Genomic DNA, 21,050 nt, shown 5'->3' with positions numbered 1-21,050 from the left:
GTTTATGGATGGGGTTGTTGGGAGGTGAATGCAAGAGTTTTGGAAAGAGGGGCAAGTATGAAGTCTGTTTGCAATATATATATATATAAATAATATATATATATATTTAATATATATATATATATATATATATAATATATATCCCCCCTGTGGATAGGGGAGAAAGAATACTTCCTATGTATTCCCTGCGTGTCGTAGAAGGCAACTAAAAGGGGAGGGAGTGGAGGGCTGTCAATCCTCCCCTCTCGTTTCACTGCTTCTAGCGCAGACATATACATATATACACATGTACATACTTCATACTTGCTGTTTCATCCATTCCCGTAGCCACCCTGGCCACACAGGAAATGGCAGCCCCCTCCCCCGCTAGTGCTAGCAAGGCAGTGCTAGGAAAAGACAACAAAGGCCACATTCCGTTTACACTCAGTCTCTAGCTGTCATGTATAATGCACCAAAACCACAGCTCCCTTTCCACACCCAGGCCCCACAAAACTTTCCTTGGTTTACCCCAGATGCTTCACATGCCCTGGTTCAATCCACTGACAGCACATCAACCCTGGTATACCACATCATTCCAATTCACTCTATTCCTTGCCCTCCTTTCACCCTCCTGTATGTTCAGGCCCCTATCCATCAAAATCTTTTTCACTCCATCTTTCCACCTCCAATTTGGTCTCCCACTTCTCGTTCCCTCCACCTCCGACACATATATCCTCTTGGTCAATCTTTCCTCACTCATTCTCTCCATGTGACCAAACCATTTCAATACACCCTCTTCTGCTCTCTCAACCACGCTCTTTTTATTTCCACACATCTCTCTTACCCTTTCATTACTTACTCGATCAAACCACCTCACACCACACATTGTCCTCAAACATCTCATTTCCAGCACATCCATCCTCCTGCGCACAACTCTATCCATAGCCCACGCCTCGCAACCATACAACATTGTTGGAACCACTATTCCTTCAAACATACCCATTTTTGCTTTCCGAGATAATGTTCTCGACTTCCACACATTCTTCAAGGCTTCCAGGATTTTCGCCCCCTCCCCCACCCTATGATCACTTCCGCTTCCATGGTTCCATCCGCTGCTAGATCCACTCCCAGATATCTAAAACACTTCACTTCCTCCAGTTTTTCTCCATTCAAACTCACCTCCCAATTGACTTGACCCTCAACCCTACTGTACCTAATAACCTTGCTCTTATTCACATTTACTCTTAACTTTCTTCTTTCACAAGTACATCACAACACTTTACCAAACTCAGTCACCAGCTTCTGCAGTTTCTCACATGAATCAGCCACCAGCGCTGTATCATCAGCGAACAACAACTGACTCACTTCCCAAGCTCTCTCATCCCCAAACAGACTTCATACTTGCCCCTCTTTCCAAAACTCTTGCATTCCCCTCCCTAACAACCCCATCCATAAACAAATTAAACAACCATGGAGACATCACACACCCTTGCCGCAAACCTACAATCACACACACAATATATATATATATATAATATATATATATAATATATATAATATATATATATATATATATATATAATATATATATATATTATATATATCTATCACCCAACAACTATAGACCCTGTCCTCGTGCATCAAACCACTAACACACGTCAGTTCAGCTGCACCCAAAACACCTGCCACTCATGATCTTTCCTTTCTCAATTCCCAGTTTCAATGATGCACCAATATCACTCCAACCTACTCTCTTCATCAACTCTCATTTTTACCCATATTAATCGAGAATTTACTTTCTTACATTCTATCACATACATTCCACAACTCCTGTTTTCAGGAGTACAAGGCTACTACCTTCCCTGCTCTTGTCCCTCACTAAACCCCGTGACGTTATTACTCCATAGACAATCCAAACCACTCTTCCCATTACCTAGAGCTTTGTTATACCACTCAGACCAAAACATCCAGTTCCTTTCCTCAAACATACTACTCTATCTCTCCTTTTTTTCACATCTTGGTTACATCCACACACATTTAGGCACCCCAATTCTGAATTTCGAGGAGGAATGAGCAATCCCCTGCGTGACTCCTTCTTCTGTTTCCCATTTTAGAAAGTTAAAAAAATACAAGGAGGGGAGGATTTCTGAATGCAAAGTAGAGTAAGTTGCATGTTTGAGGGAATAATTTTATCCATGGGGTGTTCATTGTTGTAAATGGAAATGGTGAAGAGCTTGTAGATTTATGTGCTGAAAAAGGACTGATGATTGGGAATACTGGTTTAAAAAGCGAGATATACATAAGCGTAGGTATGTAAGTAGGAGAGATGGCCAGAGAGCGTTATTGGATTACGTGTTAAATGACAGGCCCACGAAAGGAACATTTTATTGTACAAGTGCGAGGAGTTGAAACTGAACTGGATGATCTTATCATTATCATGTGGATGCTAATTTTGTTGATATATTTGTATGGTTTTTTACAGAAAAGAAGAGTGAATGTTGGGGTGAAGAGGGTGGTGAGAGTAAGTGAGCTTGGAAAGGAGACTTGTGTGAGAAAGTACCAGGAGAGACTGAGTACAGAATGGAAAAAGGTGAGAACAATGGAAGTAAGGGGAGTGGGGGAGGAATGGGATGTATTTAGGGAATCAGTGATGGATTGCGCAAAAGATGCTTGTGGCATGAAGAAGAGTGGGAAGTGGTTTGATTAATAAATTAAGTGAGTAGTGGGACGAAGAAGTAAGAGTATTAGTGAAAGAGAAGAGAGAGGCATTTGGACGATTTTTGCAGGGAAAAAATGAAATTGAGTGGAGGACGTATAAAAGAAAGAGACAGGAGGTCAAGAGAAAGGTGCAAGAGGTGAAAAAAAGGGCAAATGAGAGTTGGGGTGAGAGAGTATCATTAAATTTTAGGGAGAATAAAAAGATGTTCTGGAAGGAGGTAAATAAAGTGCGTAAGACAAGGGAGCAAATGGGAACTTCAGTGAAGGGCGCAAATGGGGAGGTGATAAGTAGTGGTGATGTGAGAAGGAGATGGAGTGAGTATTTTGAAGGTTTGTTGAATGTGTTTGATGATAGAGTGGCAGATATAGGCGTTTTGGTCGAGGTGGTGTGCAAAGTGCGAGGGTTAGGGAAAATGATTTGGTAAACAGAGAAGAGGTAGTAAAAGCTTTGCGGAAGATGAAAGCCGGCAAGGCAGCAGGTTTGGATGGTATTGCAGTGGAATTTATTAAAAAAGGGGGTGACTGTATTGTTGACTGGTTGGTAAGGTTATTTAATGTATGTATGACTCATGGTGAGGTGCTGAGGATTGGCGGAATGCGTGCATAGTGCCATTGTACAAAGGCAAAGGGTATAAGAGTGAGTGCTCAAATTACAGAGGTATAAGTTTGTTGAGTATTCCTGGCAAATTATATGGGAGGGTATTGATTGAGAGGGTGAGGCATGTACAGAGCATCAGATTGGGGAAGGAGCAGTGTGGTTTCAGAAGTGGTAGAGGATGTGTGGATCAGGTGTTTGCTTTGAAGAATGTATGTGAGAAATACTTAGAAAAGCAAATGGATTTGTATGTAGCATTTATGGATCTGGAGAAGGCATCTGATAGAGTTGATAGAGATGCTCTGTGGAAGGTATAAGAATATATGGTGTGGGAGGTAAGTTGTTAGAAGCAGTGAAAAGTTTTTATCGAGGATGTAAGGCATGTGTAAGTGTAGGAAGAGAGGAAAGTGATTGGTTCTCAGTGAATGTAGGTTTGCGGCAGGGGTGTGTGATGTCTCCATGGTTGTTTAATTTGTTTATGGATGGTGGTTGTTAGGGAGGTGAATGCAAGAGTTTTGGAAAGAGGGGCAAGTATGAAGTTGTGGATGAGAGAGCTTGGAAGTGAGTCAGTTGCTGTTCGCTGATGATACAGCGCAGGAGGCCTGATTCATGTGATAAACTGCAGAAGCTGGTGACTGAGTTTGGTAAAGTGTGGGAAAGAAGAAAGTTGAGAGTAAATGTAAATAAGAGCAAGGTTATTAGGTACAGTAGGGTTGAGGGTCAAGTCAATTGGGAGGTAAGTTTGAATGGAGAAAAACTGGAGGAAATGAAGTGCTTTAGATATCTGGGAGTGGATTTGGCAGCGGATGGAACCATGGAAGCAGAAGTCAATCATAGGGTGGGGGAGGGGCCGAAAAATCTGGGACCAGAATGAATGTGTGAAGTCGATAATAATATCTCGAAGCTCAAAAATGGTATGTTGAAGGAAAGTGTGATCCAACAATTGTTGTATGGTTTGTGCTAGGCGTGGGCGATGGTGATAGAGTTGTGCACAGGAGGGTGGATGTGCTGGAAATGAGATGTTTGAGGATAATATGTGGTGTGAGGAGTTTGAATCGAGTAAGTAATAATAGGGTAGGAGAGATGTGTGGAAATAAAAAGAGTGTGGTTGTTAGAGCATAAGAGGATGTTTTGAAATGGTTTTGGTCTCATGAGAGAATGAGAGAGGAAAGATTTAGCCAAGAGGATATATTTGTCATAGGTGGCGGGAACTATGGAGAAGAGGAGTACCAAATAGAGAGGTGGATAAGATGGAGTGAAAAAGATTTTGATTGGATTGGTTCCTGATCATGCAGGATTGAATAAAGGCGGGCAAGGAATAGAGTGAATTGGAATGATGTGGTATACGGGGTCGACGTGCTGTTAATGGATTGAACCAGGGCATGTGAAGCATCTGGGGTAAACCACGGAAAGTTCTGTGGGGCGTGGATGTGTAAAGGGAGCTGTGGTTTCGGTGCATTATTGCAAGACAGCTAGAGACAGAGTGTGAACGAATGGGGCCTTTTTTGGTCTTGTTCCTAGCGCTACCCCACCGCACAATGAGGGGGAGGGGGTTGTTATTTTCATGTGTGGCGAGGTGGCAATGGGAATGAATAAAGAGTGCCAGAAAGTATGAATTATGTACATGTGAATATATGATATATGTCTGTGTTTGTATAATATATATCACACCATGGGTCAAAGTGTATAAAATAGAAAAATATATATAGTGTGAGAAAGAATACTTCCCACGTATCCCATCATGTCGTAAATGCGTACTAAATGGAAGGGAGCGGGGGGCTGGAAATCCTCCCCTCTCGTTTTTTTTTATTTTCCAAAAGAAGGAACAGAGAAAGGGGCCATATGAGGATATTCCCTCAATGGCCCAGTCCTCTCGTTCTTAACGCTACCTCGCTAATGCGGGAAATGGCGAATAGTATGAAAAAAAAAAAAAAAAAATATATATATATGTATACGTTGAGATGTAACAGGTATGTATATTTGCGTGTGTGGACGTGTATGTATTTACATGTGTATGTGGGTGGGTTGGGCCATTCTTTCGTCTGTTTTCCTTGCACTACCTTGCAAACACGGGATACAGCGACCAAGCATAATACATATATATATATATATATATAAATAATATATACCATAAAGATGGAATAGTTGTTTTTTAATGTCTAGGGAGAACAGTCAGGGTTAGTGAGAGGACAAGAGCAAGGGAAGGAGTAGCAGTACTCCTGAAACAGGAGTTGTGGGAGTATGTGATAAATGTAAGAAAGTAAATTCTCGATTAAAGATTGGTAAAACTGAAAGTTGATGGAGAGAGATGGGTGATTATTGGTGCATATGCACCTGGGCATGAGAAAAAAGATCATGAGAGCAAGAGTTTTGGAGCAGTCCGCCAAAATAAGTGTGTTAGTTGGTATTGAAGCATCAATACCAGAGTAATAGTGAAGGGTGATTTGAATGCAAAGGTGAGTAATGTGGCAGTTGGAGTTAATAATTAGGTATACATGGGGTGTTCATTGTTGTAAATGGAAATGGTGAAGAGCTTGTAGATTTATGTGCTGAAAAAGGACTGATGAATTGGGAATACTGGTTTAAAAAGCGAGATATACATAAGCGTAGGTATGTAAGTAGGAGAGATGGCCAGAGAGCGTTATTGGATTACGTGTTAAATGACAGGCGCGTGAGAGAACTTTGTGATTTTAATGTGCTGAGAAGGTGAAACTGGACGGAATGGTCTTATCATTATCATGTTGAGGCAAATGAGAAGATTTGTATGGGTTTCAGAAAAGAAGAGTGAATGTTGGGGTGAAGAGGGTGGTGAGAGTAAGTGAGCTTGGAAAGGAGACTTGTGTGAGAAAGTACCAGGAGAGACTGAGTACAGAATGGAAAAAGGTGAGAACAATGGAAGTAAGGGGAGTGGGGGGAGGAATGGGATGTATTTAGGGAATCAGTGATGGATTGCGCAAAAGATGCTTGTGGCATGAGAAGCTGGAGGTGGGTTGATTAGAAAGGTAGTTGAGTGGTGGGATGAAGAAGTACGATTATTAGTGAAAGAGAAGAGAGAGGCATTTGGACGATTTTTGCAGGGAAAAAATGAAATTGAGTGGGAGATTATATAAAAGAAAGAGACAGGAGGTCAAGAGAAAGGTGCAAGAGGTGAAAAAAAGGGCAAATGAGAGTTGGGGTGAGAGAGTATCATTAAATTTTAGGGAGAATAAAAAGATGTTCTGGAAGGAGGTAAATAAAGTGCGTAAGACAAGGGAGCAAATGGGAACTTCAGTGAAGGGCGCTAATAGGGAGGTGATAACAAGTAGTGGTGATGTGAGAAGGAGATGGAGTGAGTATTTTGAAGGTTTGTTGAATGTGTTTGATGATAGAGTGGCAGATACAGGGTGTTTTGGTTGAGGTGGTGTGCAAAGTGAGAGGGTTAGGGAAAATGATTTGGTAAACAGAGAAGAGGTAGTAAAAGCTTTGCGGAAGATGAAAGCCGGCAAGGCAGCAGGTTTGGATGGTATTGCAGTGAATCTCTTAAAAAAGGGGGTGACTGTATTGTTGACTGGTTGGTAAGGTTATTTAATGTATGTATGACTCATGGTGATGTTCCATGATTAGGATTGGCTTAATACATGCATAATCTCCATTGTACAAAGGCAAAGGGTATAAGAGTGAGTGCTCAAATTACAGAGGTATAAGTTTGTTGAGTATTCCTGGCAAATTATATGGGAGGGTATTGATTGAGAGGGTGAGGCATGTACAGAGCATCAGATTGGGGAAGTAAGAGCAGTGTGGTTTCAGAAGTGGTAGAGGATGTGTGGATCAGGTGTTTGCTTTGAAGAATGTATGTGAGAAATACTTAGAAAAGCAAATGGATTTGTATGTAGCATTTATGGATCTGGAGATGGCATCTGATAGAGTTGATAGAGATGCTCTGTGGAAGGTATAAGAATATATGGTGTGGGAGGTAAGTTGTTAGAAGCAGTGAAAAAGTTTTCATTGAGGATGTAAGGCATGTGTAAGTGTAGGAAGAGAGGAAAGTGATTGGTTCTCAGTGAATGTAGGTTTGCGGCAGGGGTGTGTGATGTCTCCATGGTTGTTTAATTTGTTTATGGATGGGTTGTATAGGGAGGTGAATGCAAGAGTTTTGGAAAGAGGGGCAAGTATGAAGTCTGTTTGCAATATATATATATATATATAATATATATATATAATATATATATATATATATATATAATATGATATTCACCCCCAGGTGGTATATGTATAAAGTAATACTTGCCTAAGAAATCCCTGCGTTGACGTAGAAGGCAACTAAAAGGGGAGGGAGTGGAGGCTGCAAATCCTCCCCTCTCGTTTCACTGCTTCTAGCGCAGACATATACATAATACACATTACATTATTCATACATTCTGCTTTCGATACCAAAACCCGTTGCCAGCCCTGGCACACAGTGAAATGGCAGCCTCCCCTCCCCCCCAGTGCAAGCAAGGCAGTGTCTAGTTAAAAGACAACACAAGGCCATATTACTTAACACTCAGTTCTCTCGCTGTAGTGTGTAATGCACCAAAACCACAGCTCCCTTTCCACACCCAGGCCCCACAAAACTTTCCTTGGTTTACCCCAGACGCTTCACATGCCCTGATTCAATCCACTGACAGCACATCAACCCTGGTATACCACATCATTCCAATTCACTCTATTCCTTGCCCTCCTTTCACCCTCCTGCATGTTCAGGCCCCGATCACACAAAATCTTTTTCACTCCATCCTTCCACCTCCAATTTGGTCTCCCACTTCTCGTTCCCTCCACCTCCGACACATATATCCTCTTGGTCAATCTTTCCTCACTCATTCTCTCCATGTGACCAAACAATTTCAATACACCCTCTTCTGCTCTCTCAACCACGCTCTTTTTATTTCCACACATCTCTCTTACCCTTACGTTACTCACTCGATCAAACCACCTCACACCACACATTGTCCTCAAACATCTCATTTCCAGCACATCCATCCTCCTGCGCACAACTCTATCCATAGCCCACGCCTCACAACCATACAACATTGTTGGAACCACTATTCCTTCAAACATACCCATTTTTGCTTTCCAAGATAATGTTCTCGACTTCCACACATTCTTCAAGGCCCCCAGAATTTTCGCCCCCTCCCCCAACCTATGATCCACTTCCGCTTCCATGGTTCCATCCGCTGCCAGATCCACTCCCAGATATCTAAAACACTTCACTTCCTCCAGTTTTTCTCCATTCAAACTCACCTCCCAATTGACTTGACCCTCAACCCTACTGTACCTAATAACCTTGCTCTTATTCACATTTACTCTTAACTTTCTTCTTCCACACACTTTACCAAACTCAGTCACCAGCTTCTGCAGTTTCTCACATGAATCAGCCACCAGCGCTGTATCATCAGCGAACAACAACTGACTCACTTCCCAAGCTCTCTCATCCCCAACAGACTTCATACTTGCCCCTCTTTCCAAAACTCTTGCATTTACCTCCCTAACAACCCCATCCATAAACAAATTAAACAACCATGGAGACATCACACACCCCTGCCGCAAACCTACATTCACTGAGAACCAATCACTTTCCTCTCTTCCTACACGTACACATGCCTTACATCCTCGATAAAAACTTTTCACTGCTTCTAACAACTTTCCTCCCACACCATATATTCTTAATACCTTCCACAGAGCATCTCTATCAACTCTATCAGATGCCTTCTCCAGATCCATAAATGCTACATACAAATCCATTTGCTTTTCTAAGTATTTCTCACATACATTCTTCAAAGCAAACACCTGATCCACACATCCTCTACCACTTCTGAAACCACACTGCTCTTCCCCAATCTGATGCTCTGTACATGCCTTCACCCTCTCAATCAATACCCTCCCATATAATTTACCAGGAATACTCAACAAACTTATACCTCTGTAATTTGAGCACTCACTCTTATCCCCTTTGCCTTTGTACAATGGCACTATGCACGCATTCCGCCAATCCTCAGGCACCTCACCATGAGTCATACATACATTAAATAACCTTACCAACCAGTCAACAATACAGTCACCCCCTTTTTTAATAAATTCCACTGCAATACCATCCAAACCTGCTGCCTTGCCGGCTTTCATCTTCCGCAAAGCTTTCACTACCTCTTCTCTGTTTACCAAATCATTTTCCCTAACCCTCTCACTTTGCACACCACCTCGACCAAAACACCCTATATCTGCCACTCTATCATCAAACACATTCAACAAACCTTCAAAATACTCACTCCATCTCCTTCTCACATCACCACTACTTGTTATCACCTCCCCATTTGCGCCCTTCACTGAAGTTCCCATTTGCTCCCTTGTCTTACGCACTTTATTTACCTCCTTCCAGAACATCTTTTTATTCTCCCTAAAATTTAATGATACTCTCTCACCCCAACTCTCATTTGCCCTTTTTTTCACCTCTTGCACCTTTCTCTTGACCTCCTGTCTCTTTCTTTTATACATCTCCCACTCAATTGCATTTTTTCCCTGCAAAAATCGTCCAAATGCCTCTTTCTTCTCTTTCACTAATACTCTTCCTTCTTCATCCCACCACTCACTACCCTTTCTAATCAACCCACCTCCCACTCTTCTCATGCCACAAGCATCTTTTGCACAATCCATCACTGATTCCCTAAATACATCCCATTCCTCCCCCACTCCCCTTGCTTCCATATACATATATATATATATATATATCCCTGAGGATATGGGAGAAAGAATACTTCCCATGTATTCCCTGTGTGTCGTAGAAGAGACTAAAAGGGAAGAGAGCGGGGGGCTGGAAATCCTCCCCTCTCGTTTTTTTTTATTTTCCAAAAGAAGGAACAGAGAAAGGGGCCAGGTAAGAATATTCCCTCAAAGGCCCAGTCCTCTGTTCTTAACACTACCTCGCTAACGTGGGAAATGGCGAATAGTATGATATATATATATATATATATATATATATATATATATATATATTATATCATAATTTTATTTTGCTTTGTCGCTGTCTCCTGCGTTTGCGAGGTAGCGCAAGGAAACAGACGAAAGAAAATGGCCCAACTCACCCCCATACACAATGTACACACATACATGCCCACACATGCGAATATACATACCCTATACATCCCAATGTACACATATATATACAAACACAGACACATACATATATACCCATGCACACAATTCACACAGTCTGCCCCTATTCATTCCCATCGCCACCTCGCCACACATGGAATACCATCGCCCCTCCCCCCTCATGTGTGCGAGGTAGCACTAAGAAAAGACAACAAAGGCCCCATTCGTTCACACTCAGTCTGCAGCTGTCACGCAATAATGCCCGAAACCACAGCTCCCTTTCCACATCCAGGCCCCACACAACTTTCCATGGTTTACCCCAGACGCTTCACATGCCCTGATTCAATCCACTGACAGCACGTCAACCCCGGTATACCACATCGATCCAATTCACTCTATTCCTTGCCCTCCTTTCACCCTCCTGCATGTTCAGGCCCCGATCACACAAAATCTTTTTCACTCCAGCTTTCCACCTCCAATTTGGTCTCCCACTTCTCCTAGTTCCCTCCACCTCCGACACATATATCCTCTTGGTCAATCTTTCCTCACTCATTCTCTCCACGTGCCCAAACCATTTCAAAACACCCTCTTCTGCTCTCTCAACCAAGCTCTTTTTATTTCCACACATCTCTCTTACCCTTACATTACTTACTCGATCAAACCACCTCACACCACACATTGTCCTCAAACATCTCAGTTCCAGCATGTCCACCCTCCTGCGCACAACTCTATCCATAGCCCATGCCTCGCAACCATACAACATTGTTGGAACCACTATTCCTTCAAACATACCCATTTTTGCTTTCCGAGATAATGTTCTCGAATTCCGCACATTCTTCAAGCCTCCCAGGATTTTCGCCCCCTCCCCCACCCTATGATCCACTTCCGCTTCCATGGTTCCATCCGCTGACAGATCCACTCCCAGATATCTAAAACACTTTACTTCCTCCAGTTTTTCTCAATTCAAACTTACCTCCCAATTGACTTGACCCTCAACCCTACTGTACCTAATAACCTTGCTCTTATTCACATTTACTCTTAACTTTCTTCTTTCACACACTTTACCAAACTCAGTCACCAGCTTCTGCAGTTTCTCACATGAATCAGCCACCAGCGCTGTATCATCAGCGAACAACAACTGACTCACTTCCCAAGCTCTCTCATCCACAACAGACTTCATACTTGCCCCTCTTTCCAAAACTCTTGCATTCACCTCCCTAACAACCCCATCCATAAACAAATTAAACAACCATGGAGACATCACACATCCCTGCCGCAAACCAACATTCACTGAGAACCAATCACTTTCCTCTCTTACTACACATACACATGCCTTAAATCCTCGATAAAAACTTTTCACTGCTTCTAACAACTTGCCTCCCACACCAAATATTCTTAATACCTTCCAAAGAGCATCTCTATCAACTCTATAATATGCTTTCTCCAGATCTATAAATGCTACACACAAATCCATTTGCTTTTCTAAGTATTTCTCACATACATTCTTCAAAGCAAACACCTGATCCACACATATATATATATATATACCTCGCAAATGCGGGAGACAGCGACAAAGCAAAATAAATAAAATAATAATTATATATATATATATATACTTTTTTTTTTTTTTATACTTTGTCGCTGTCTCCCGCGTTTGCGAGGTAGCGCAGGGAAACAGACGAAAGAAATGGCCCAACCCCCCCCCCATACACATGTACATACACACGTCCACACACGCAAATATACATACCTACACAGCTTTCCATGGTTTACCCCAGACGCTTCACATGCCCCGACTCAATCCACTGACAGCACATCAACCCCTGTATACCACATCGCTCCAATTCACTCTATTCCTTGCCCTCCTTTCACCCTCCTGCATGTTCAGGCCCCGATCACACAAAATCTTTTTCACTCCATCTTTCCACCTCCAATTTGGTCTCCCTCTTCTCCTCGTTCCCTCCACCTCCGACACATATATCCTCTTGGTCAATCTTTCCTCACTCATTCTCTCCATGTGCCCAAACCATTTCAAAACACCCTCTTCTGCTCTCTCAACCACGCTCTTTTTATTTCCACACATCTCTCTTACCCTTACGTTACTTACTCGATCAAACCACCTCACACCACACATTTTCCTCAAACATCTCATTTCCAGCACGTCCATCCTCCTGCGCACAACTCTATCCATAGCCCACGCCTCGCAACCATACAACATTGTTGGAACCACTATTCCTTCAAACATACCCATTTTTGCTTTCCGAGATAATGTTCTCGACTTCCACACATTTTTCAAGGCTCCCAAAATTTTCGCCCCCTCCCCCACCCTATGATCCACTTCCGCTTCCATGGTTCCATCCGCAGACAGATCCACTCCCAGATATCTAAAACACTTCACTTCCTCCAGTTTTTCTCCATTCAAACTCACCTCCCAATTGACTTGACCCTCAACCCTACTGTACCTAATAACCTTGCTCTTATTCACATTTACTCTTAACTTTCTTCTTCCACACACTTTACCAAACTCAGTCACCAGCTTCTGCAGTTTCTCACATGAATCAGCCACCAGCGCTGTATCATCAGCGAACAACAACTGACTCACTTCCCAAGCTCTCTCATCCCCACCAGACTTCATACTTGCCCCTCTTTCCAGGACTCTTGCATTTACCTCCCTAACAACCCCATCCATAAACAAATTAAACAACCATGGAGACATCACACACCCCTGCCGCAAACCTACATTCACTGAGAACCAATCACTTTCCTCTCTTCCTACACGTACACATGCCTTACATCCTCGATAAAAACTTTTCACTGCTTCTAACAACTTGCCTCCCACACCATATATTCTTAATACCTTCCACAGAGCATCTCTATCAACTCTATCATATGCCTTCTCCAGATCCATAAATGCTACATACAAATCCATTTGCTTTTCTAAGTATTTCTCACATACATTCTTCAAAGCAAACACCTGATCCACACATCCTCTACCACTTCTGAAACCGCACTGCTCTTCCCCAATCTGATGCTCTGTACATGCCTTCACCCTCTCAATCAATACCCTCCCATATAATTTACCAGGAATACTCAACAAACTTATACCTCTGTAATTTGAGCACTCACTCTTATCCCCTTTGCCTTTGTACAATGGCACTATGCACGCATTCCGCCAATCCTTAGGCACCTCACCATGAGTCATACATACATTAAATAACCTTACCAACCAGTCAACAATACAGTCACCCCCTTTTTTAATAAATTCCACTGCAATACCATCCAAACCTGCTGCCTTGCCGGCTTTCATCTTCCGCAAAGCTTTTACTACCTCTTCTCTGTTTACCAAATCATTTTCCCTAACCCTCTCACTTTGCACACCACCTCGACCAAAACACCCTATATCTGCCACTCTGTCATCAGACACATTCAACAAACCTTCAAAATACTCATTCCATCTCCTTCTCACATCACCACTACTTGTTATCACCTCCCCATTTACGCCCTTCACTGAAGTTCCCATTTGCTCCCTTGTCTTACGCACCCTATTTACCTCCTTCCAGAACATCTTTTTATTCTCCCTAAAATTTATATATATATATATATATTTTTTTTTTTTATACTTTGTCGCTGTCTCCCGTGTTTGCGAGGTAGCGCAAGGAAACAGACGAAAGAAATGGCCTAACCCCCCCCATACACATGTATATACATACGTCCACACACGCAAATATACATACCTACACAGCTTTCCATGGTTTACCCCAGACGCTTCACATGCCTTGATTCAATCCACTGACAGCACGTCAGCCCCGGTATACCACATCGCTCCAATTCACTCTATTCCTTGCCCTCCTTTCACCCTCCTGCATGTTCAGGCCCCGATCACACAAAATCTTTTTCACTCCATCTTTCCACCTCCAATTTGGTCTCCCTCTTCTCCTTGTTCCCTCCACCTCCGACACATATATCCTCTTGGTCAATCTTTCCTCACTCATCCTCTCCATGTGCCCAAACCACTTCAAAACACCCTCTTCTGCTCTCTCAACCACGCTCTTTTTATTTCCACACATCTCTCTTACCCTTACGTTACTCACTCGATCAAACCACCTCACACCACACATTGTCCTCAAACATCTCATTTCCAGCACATCCATCCTCCTGCGCACAACTCTATCCATAGCCCACGCCTTGCAACCATACAACATTGTTGGAACCACTATTCCTTCAAACATACCCATTTTTGCTTTCCGAGATAATGTTCTCGACTTCCACACATTCTTCAAGGCCCCCAGAATTTTCGCCCCCTCCCCCACCCTATGATCCACTTCCGCTTCCAAGGTTCCATCCGCTGCCAGATCCACTCCCAGATATCTAAAACACTTCACTTCCTCCAGTTTTTCTCCATTCAAACTCACCTCCCAATTGACTTGACCCTCAACCCTACTGTACCTAATAACCTTGCTCTTATTCACATATATATATATATATATATAGGGATAGGGGAGAAAGAGTTCTTCCCACGTATTCCCTGCGTGTCGTGGAGGGCGACTGGGAGGGAAGGGAACGGGGGGCTGGAAATCCTCCCCTCTCGTTTTTCATTTTCCTAAAGAAGGAACAGAGAAGGGGGCCAAGTGAGGATGTTCCCTCAAAGGCTCAGTCCTCTGTTCTTAACGCTACCTCGCTAATGCGGGAAATAGCAAATAGTATGGAAAAAAAAAAAAAAATATATATATATATATATATATATATATATATATATATATATATATATAATCCCTGGGGATAGGGGAGAAAGAATACTTCCCACGTATTCCCTGCGTGTCGTAGAAGGCGACTTAAAGGGGAGGGAGCGGGGGGCTGGAAATCCTCCCCTCTCAATTTTTTTTAATTTTCCAAAAGAAGGAACAGAGAAGGGGGCCAGGTGAGGATATTCCCTCAGTGGCCCAGTTCTCTGTTCTTAACGCTACCTCGCTAACGCGGGAAATGGCGAATAGTTTAAAAAAAAAAAAAAAAAAAAAAAAATATATATATATATATATATATATATATATATATATATATATATATATATATATATATATATATATATATAAAAAATAATTTATTTATTTTTTTTTTTGCTTTGTCGCTGTCTCCCGTGTTTGCGAGGTAGCGCAAGGAAACAGACGAAAGAAATGGCCCAACCCACCCCCATACACATGTATATACATTCGTCCACACACGCAAATATACATACCTACACAGCTTTCCATGGTTTACCCCAGACGCTTCACATGCCCTGATTCAATCCACTGACAGCACGTCAACCCCGGTATACCACATCGATCCAATTCACTTTATTCCTTGCCCTCCTTTCACCCTCCTGCATGTTCAGGCCCCGATCACACAAAATCTTTTTCACTTCATCTTTCCACCTCCAATTTGGTCTCCCACTTCTCCTTGTTCCCTCCACCTCCGACACATATACCCTCTTGGTCAATCTTTCCTCACTCATTCTCTCCATGTGCCCAAACCATTTCAAAACACCCTCTTCTGCTCTCTCAACCACGCTCTTTTTATTTCCACACATCTCTGTTACCCTTACGTTACTTACTCGATCAAACCACCTCACACCACACATTGTCCTCAAACATCTCATTTCCAGCACATCCATCCTCCTGCGTACAACTCTATCCAAAGCCCACGCCTCGCAACCATACAACATTGTTGGAACCACTATTCCTTCAAACATACCCATTTTTGCTTTCCGAGATAATGTTCTCGACTTCCACACATTCTTCAAGGCTTCCAGGATTTTCGCCCCCTCCCCCCCTATGATCCACTTCCGCTTCCATGGTTCCATCCGCTGCTAGATCCACTCCCAGATATCTAAAACACTTTACTTCCTCCAGTTTTTCTCCATTCAAACTTACCTCCCAATTGACTTGACCCTCAACCCTACTGTACCTAATTACCTTGCTCTTATTCACATTTACTCTTAACTTTCTTCTTTCACACACTTTACCAAACTCAGTCACCAGCTTCTGCAGTTTCTCACATGAATCAGCCACCAGCGCTGTATCATCAGCGAACAACAACTGACTCACTTCCCAAGCTCTCTCATCCCCAACAGACTTCATACTTGCCCCTCTTTCCAAAACTCTTGCATTCCCCTCCCTAACAACCCCATCCATAAACAAATTAAACAACCATGGAGACATCACACACCCTTGCCGCAAACCTACAATCACACACACATATATATAAATATATATATATATATATATATATATATATATATATATATATATATATATATATATATATATATATATCTATCACCCAACACTATAACCCGGTCTCGTGCATCAAAACCACTAACACACTCATTCAGCTGCTCCCAAAACACTTGCCTCTCATGATCTTTCTTCTCATGCCCAGGTGCATATGCACCAATAATCACCCATCTCTCTCCATCAACTCTCAGTTTTACCCATATTAATCGAGAATTTACTTTCTTACATTCTATCACATACTTCCACAACTCCTGTTTCAGGAGTACTGCTACTCCTTCCCTTGCTCTTGTCCTCTCACTAACCCCTGACTTTACTCCCAAGACATTCCCAAACCACTCTTCCCCTTTACCCTTGAGCTTTGTTTCACTCAGAGCCAAAACATCCAGGTTCCTTTCCTCAAACATAATACCTATCTCTCCTTTTTTCACATCTTGGTTACATCCACACACATTTAGGCACCCCAATCTGAGATTTCGAGGAGGATGAGCACTCCCCGCGTGACTCCTTCTTCTGTTTCCCATTTTAGAAAGTTAAAAAAATACAAGGAGGGGAGGATTTCTGAATGCAAAGGTGAGTAATGTGGCAGTTGAGGGAATAATTGGTATACATGGGGTGTTCAGTGTTGTAAATGGAAATGGTGAAGAGCTTGTAGATTTATGTGCTGAAAAAGGACTGATGATTGGGAATACCTGGTTTAAAAAGCGAGATATACATAAGTATACTTATGTAAGTAGGAGAGATGGCCAGAGAGCGTTATTGGATTACGTGTTAATTGACAGGCGCACGAAAGAGAGACTTTTGATTGTAAATGTGCTGAGAGGTGAAACTGAACGGATGTCTGATCATTATCTTGTGGAGGCTAAGTTGAAGATTTGTATGGGTTTTCAGAAAAGAAGAGTGAATGTTGGGGTGAAGAGGGTGGTGAGAGTAAGTGAGCTTGGGAAGGAGACTTGTGTGAAGAAGTACCAGGAGAGACTGAGTACAGAATGGAAAAAGGTGAGAACAATGGAAGTAAGGGGAGTGGGGGAGGAATGGGATGTATTTAGGGAATCAGTGATGGATTGCGCAAAAGATGCTTGTGGCATGAGAAGAGTGGGAGGTGGGTTGATTAGAAAGGGTAGTGAGTAGTGGGACGAAGAAGTAAGAGTATTAGTGAAAGAGAAGAGAGAGGCATTTGGACGATTTTTGCAGGGAAAAAATGAAATTGAGTGGGAGACGTATAAAAGAAAGAGACAGGAGGTCAAGAGAAAGGTGCAAGAGGTGAAAAAAAGGGCAAATGAGAGTTGGGGTGAGAGAGTATCATTAAATTTTAGGGAGAATAAAAAGATGTTCTGGAAGGAGGTAAATAAAGTGCGTAAGACAAGGGAGCAAATGGGAACTTCAGTGAAGGGCGCAAATGGGGAGGTGATAAGTAGTGGTGATGTGAGAAGGAGATGGAGTGAGTATTTTGAAGGTTTGTTGAATGTGTTTGATGATAGAGTGGCAGATATAGGGCGTTTTGGTCGAGGTGGTGTGCAAAGTGCGAGGGTTAGGGAAAATGAGTTGGTAAACAGAGAAGAGGTAGTAAAAGCTTTGCGGAAGATGAAAGCCGGCAAGGCAGCAGGTTTGGATGGTATTGCAGTGGAATTTATTAAAAAAGGGGGTGACTGTATTGTTGACTGGTTGGTAAGGTTATTTAATGTATGTATGACTCATGGTGAGGTGCCTGAGGATTGGCGGAATGCGTGCATAGTGCCATTGTACAAAGGCAAAGGGTATAAGAGTGAGTGCTCAAATTACAGAGGTATAAGTTTGTTGAGTATTCCTGGCAAATTATATGGGAGGGTATTGATTGAGAGGGTGAAGGCATGTACAGAGCATCAGATTGGGGAAGAGCAGTGTGGTTTCAGAAGTGGTAGAGGATGTGTGGATCAGGTGTTTGCTTTGAAGAATGTATGTGAGAAATACTTAGAAAAGCAAATGGATTTGTATGTAGCATTTATGGATCTGGAGAAGGCATATGATAGAGTTGATAGAGATGCTCTGTGGAAGGTATTAAGAATATATGGTGTGGGAGGAAAGTTGTTAGAAGCAGTGAAAAGTTTTTATCGAGGATGTAAGGCATGTGTACGTGTAGGAAGAGAGGAAAGTGATTGGTTCTCAGTGAATGTAGGTTTGCGGCAGGGGTGTGTGATGTCTCCATGGTTGTTTAATTTGTTTATGGATGGGGTTGTTAGGGAGGTGAATGCAAGAGTTTTGGAAAGAGGGGCAAGTATGAAGTCTGTTGGGGATGAGAGAGCTTGGGAAGTGAGTCAGTTGCTGTTCGCTGATGATACAGCGCTGGTGGCTGATTCATGTGAGAAACTGCAGAAGCTGGTGACTGAGTTTGGTAAAGTGTGGGAAAGAAGAAAGTTGAGAGTAAATGTGAATAAGAGCAAGGTTATTAGGTACAGTAGGGTTGAGGGTCAAGTCAATTGGGAGGTAAGTTTGAATGGAGAAAAACTGGAGGAAGTGAAGTGTTTTGGATATCTGGGAGTGGATTTGGCAGCGGATGGAACCATGGAAGCAGAAGTCAATCATAGGGTGGGGGAGGGGCCGAAAATTCTGGGAGCCTTGAAGAATGTGTGGAAGTCGAGAATATTATCTCGGAGAGCAAAAATGGGTATGTTTGAAGGAATAGTGGTTCCAACAATGTTGTATGGTTGCGAGGCGTGGGCTATGGATAGAGTTGTGCACAGGAGGGTGGATGTGCTGGAAATGAGATGTTTGAGGATAATATGTGGTGTGAGGAGGTTTGATCGAGTAAGTAATAATAGGGTAAGAGAGATGTGTGGAAATAAAAAGAGTGTGGTTGAGAGAGCAGAAGAGGATGTTTTGAAATGGTTTGGTCTCATGGAGAGAATGAGTGAGGAAAGATTGACCAAGAGGATATATGTGTCAGAGGTGGAGGGAACGAGGAGAAGTGGGAGACCAAATTGGAGGTGGAAAGATGGAGTGAAAAAGATTTTGAGTGATTGGGGCCTGAACATGCAGGAGGAAGAAAGGCGGGCAAGGAATAGAGTGAATTGGAATGATGTGGTATACCGGGGTCGACGTGCTGTTAATGGATTGAACCAGGGCATGTGAAGCATCTGGGGTAAACCACGGAAAGTTCTGTGGGGCGTGGATGTGTAAAGGGAGCTGTGGTTTCGGTGCATTATTGCAAGACAGCTAGAGACTGAGTGTGAACGAATGGGGCCTTTGTTGTCTTTTCCTAGCGCTACCCCGCACACATGAGGGGGGAGGGGGTTGTTATTTCATGTGTGGCGAGGTGGCAATGGGAATGAATAAAGGCAGAAAGTATGAATTATGTACATGTGTATATATGTATATGTCTGTGTGTGTATATATATATACACACAGCGGGGCAAAGTGAATAAATAGATAAATATATATAGGGGAGAAAGAATACTTCCCACGTATTCCCTGCATGTCGTAGAAGGCGACTAAAAGGGAAGGGAGCGGGGGGCTGGAAATCCTCCCCTCTCATTTTTTTTTTAAATTTTCCAAAAGAAGGAACAGAGAAAGGGGCCATATGAGGATATTCCCTCAAAGGCCCAGTCCTCTGTTCTTAACGCTACCTCGCTAATGCGGGAAATGGCGAATAGTATGAAAAAAAAAAAAAAAAAATATATATATATGTATACGTTGAGATGTACAGGTATGTATATTTGCGTGTGTGGACGTGTATGTATTTACATGTGTATGTGGGTGGGTTGGGCCATTCTTTCGTCTGTTTCCTTGCACTACCTTGCTAACACGGGAGACAGCGACAAAGCAAATACATATATATACATATATATATATATATATATACATAAAGGGGAAGAGTGGTTTGGGAATGTCTTGGGAGTAAAGTCAGGGGTTAGTGAGAGGACAAGAGCAAGGGAAGGAGTAGCAGTACTCCTGAAACAGGAGTTGTGGGAGTATGTGATAAAATGTAAGAAAGTAAATTCTCGATTAATATGGGTAAAACTGAAAGTTGATGGAGAGAGATGGGTGATTATTGGTGCATATGCACCTGGGCATGAGAAAAAGATCATGAGAGGCAAGTGTTTTGGGAGCAGCTAAATGAGTGTGTTAGTGGTTTTGATGCACAAGACCAGGTTATAGTGATGGGTGATTTGAATGCAAAGGTGAGTAATGTGGCAGTTGAGGGAATAATTGGTATACATGGGGTGTTCAGTGTTGTAAATGGAAATGGTGAAGAGCTTGTAGATTTATGTGCTGAAAAAGGACTGGTGATTGGGAATACCTGGTTTAAAAAGCGAGATATACATAAGCGTAGGTATGTAAGTAGGAGAGATGGCCAGAGAGCGTTATTGGATTACGTGTTAAATGACAGGCGCGTGAGAGAGACTTTT

General features: G+C 42.5%; 1 protein-coding gene across 1 annotated transcript in view; it reads right to left on the bottom strand.

Moving 5' to 3' along the window:
* The window catches only part of LOC139752081 (uncharacterized), a 91,320-nt gene that overhangs the window by 55,391 nt on the left and 14,879 nt on the right, over positions 1-21,050 (bottom strand). The window lies entirely within an intron of this gene.

The sequence above is a fragment of the Panulirus ornatus genome, chromosome 2 (assembly GCF_036320965.1).
Source record: "Panulirus ornatus isolate Po-2019 chromosome 2, ASM3632096v1, whole genome shotgun sequence".
In the NCBI taxonomy this organism is placed as follows: Eukaryota; Metazoa; Arthropoda; class Malacostraca; order Decapoda; family Palinuridae; genus Panulirus; species Panulirus ornatus.
This window is presented reverse-complemented; position numbering and strand designations above follow the sequence as displayed.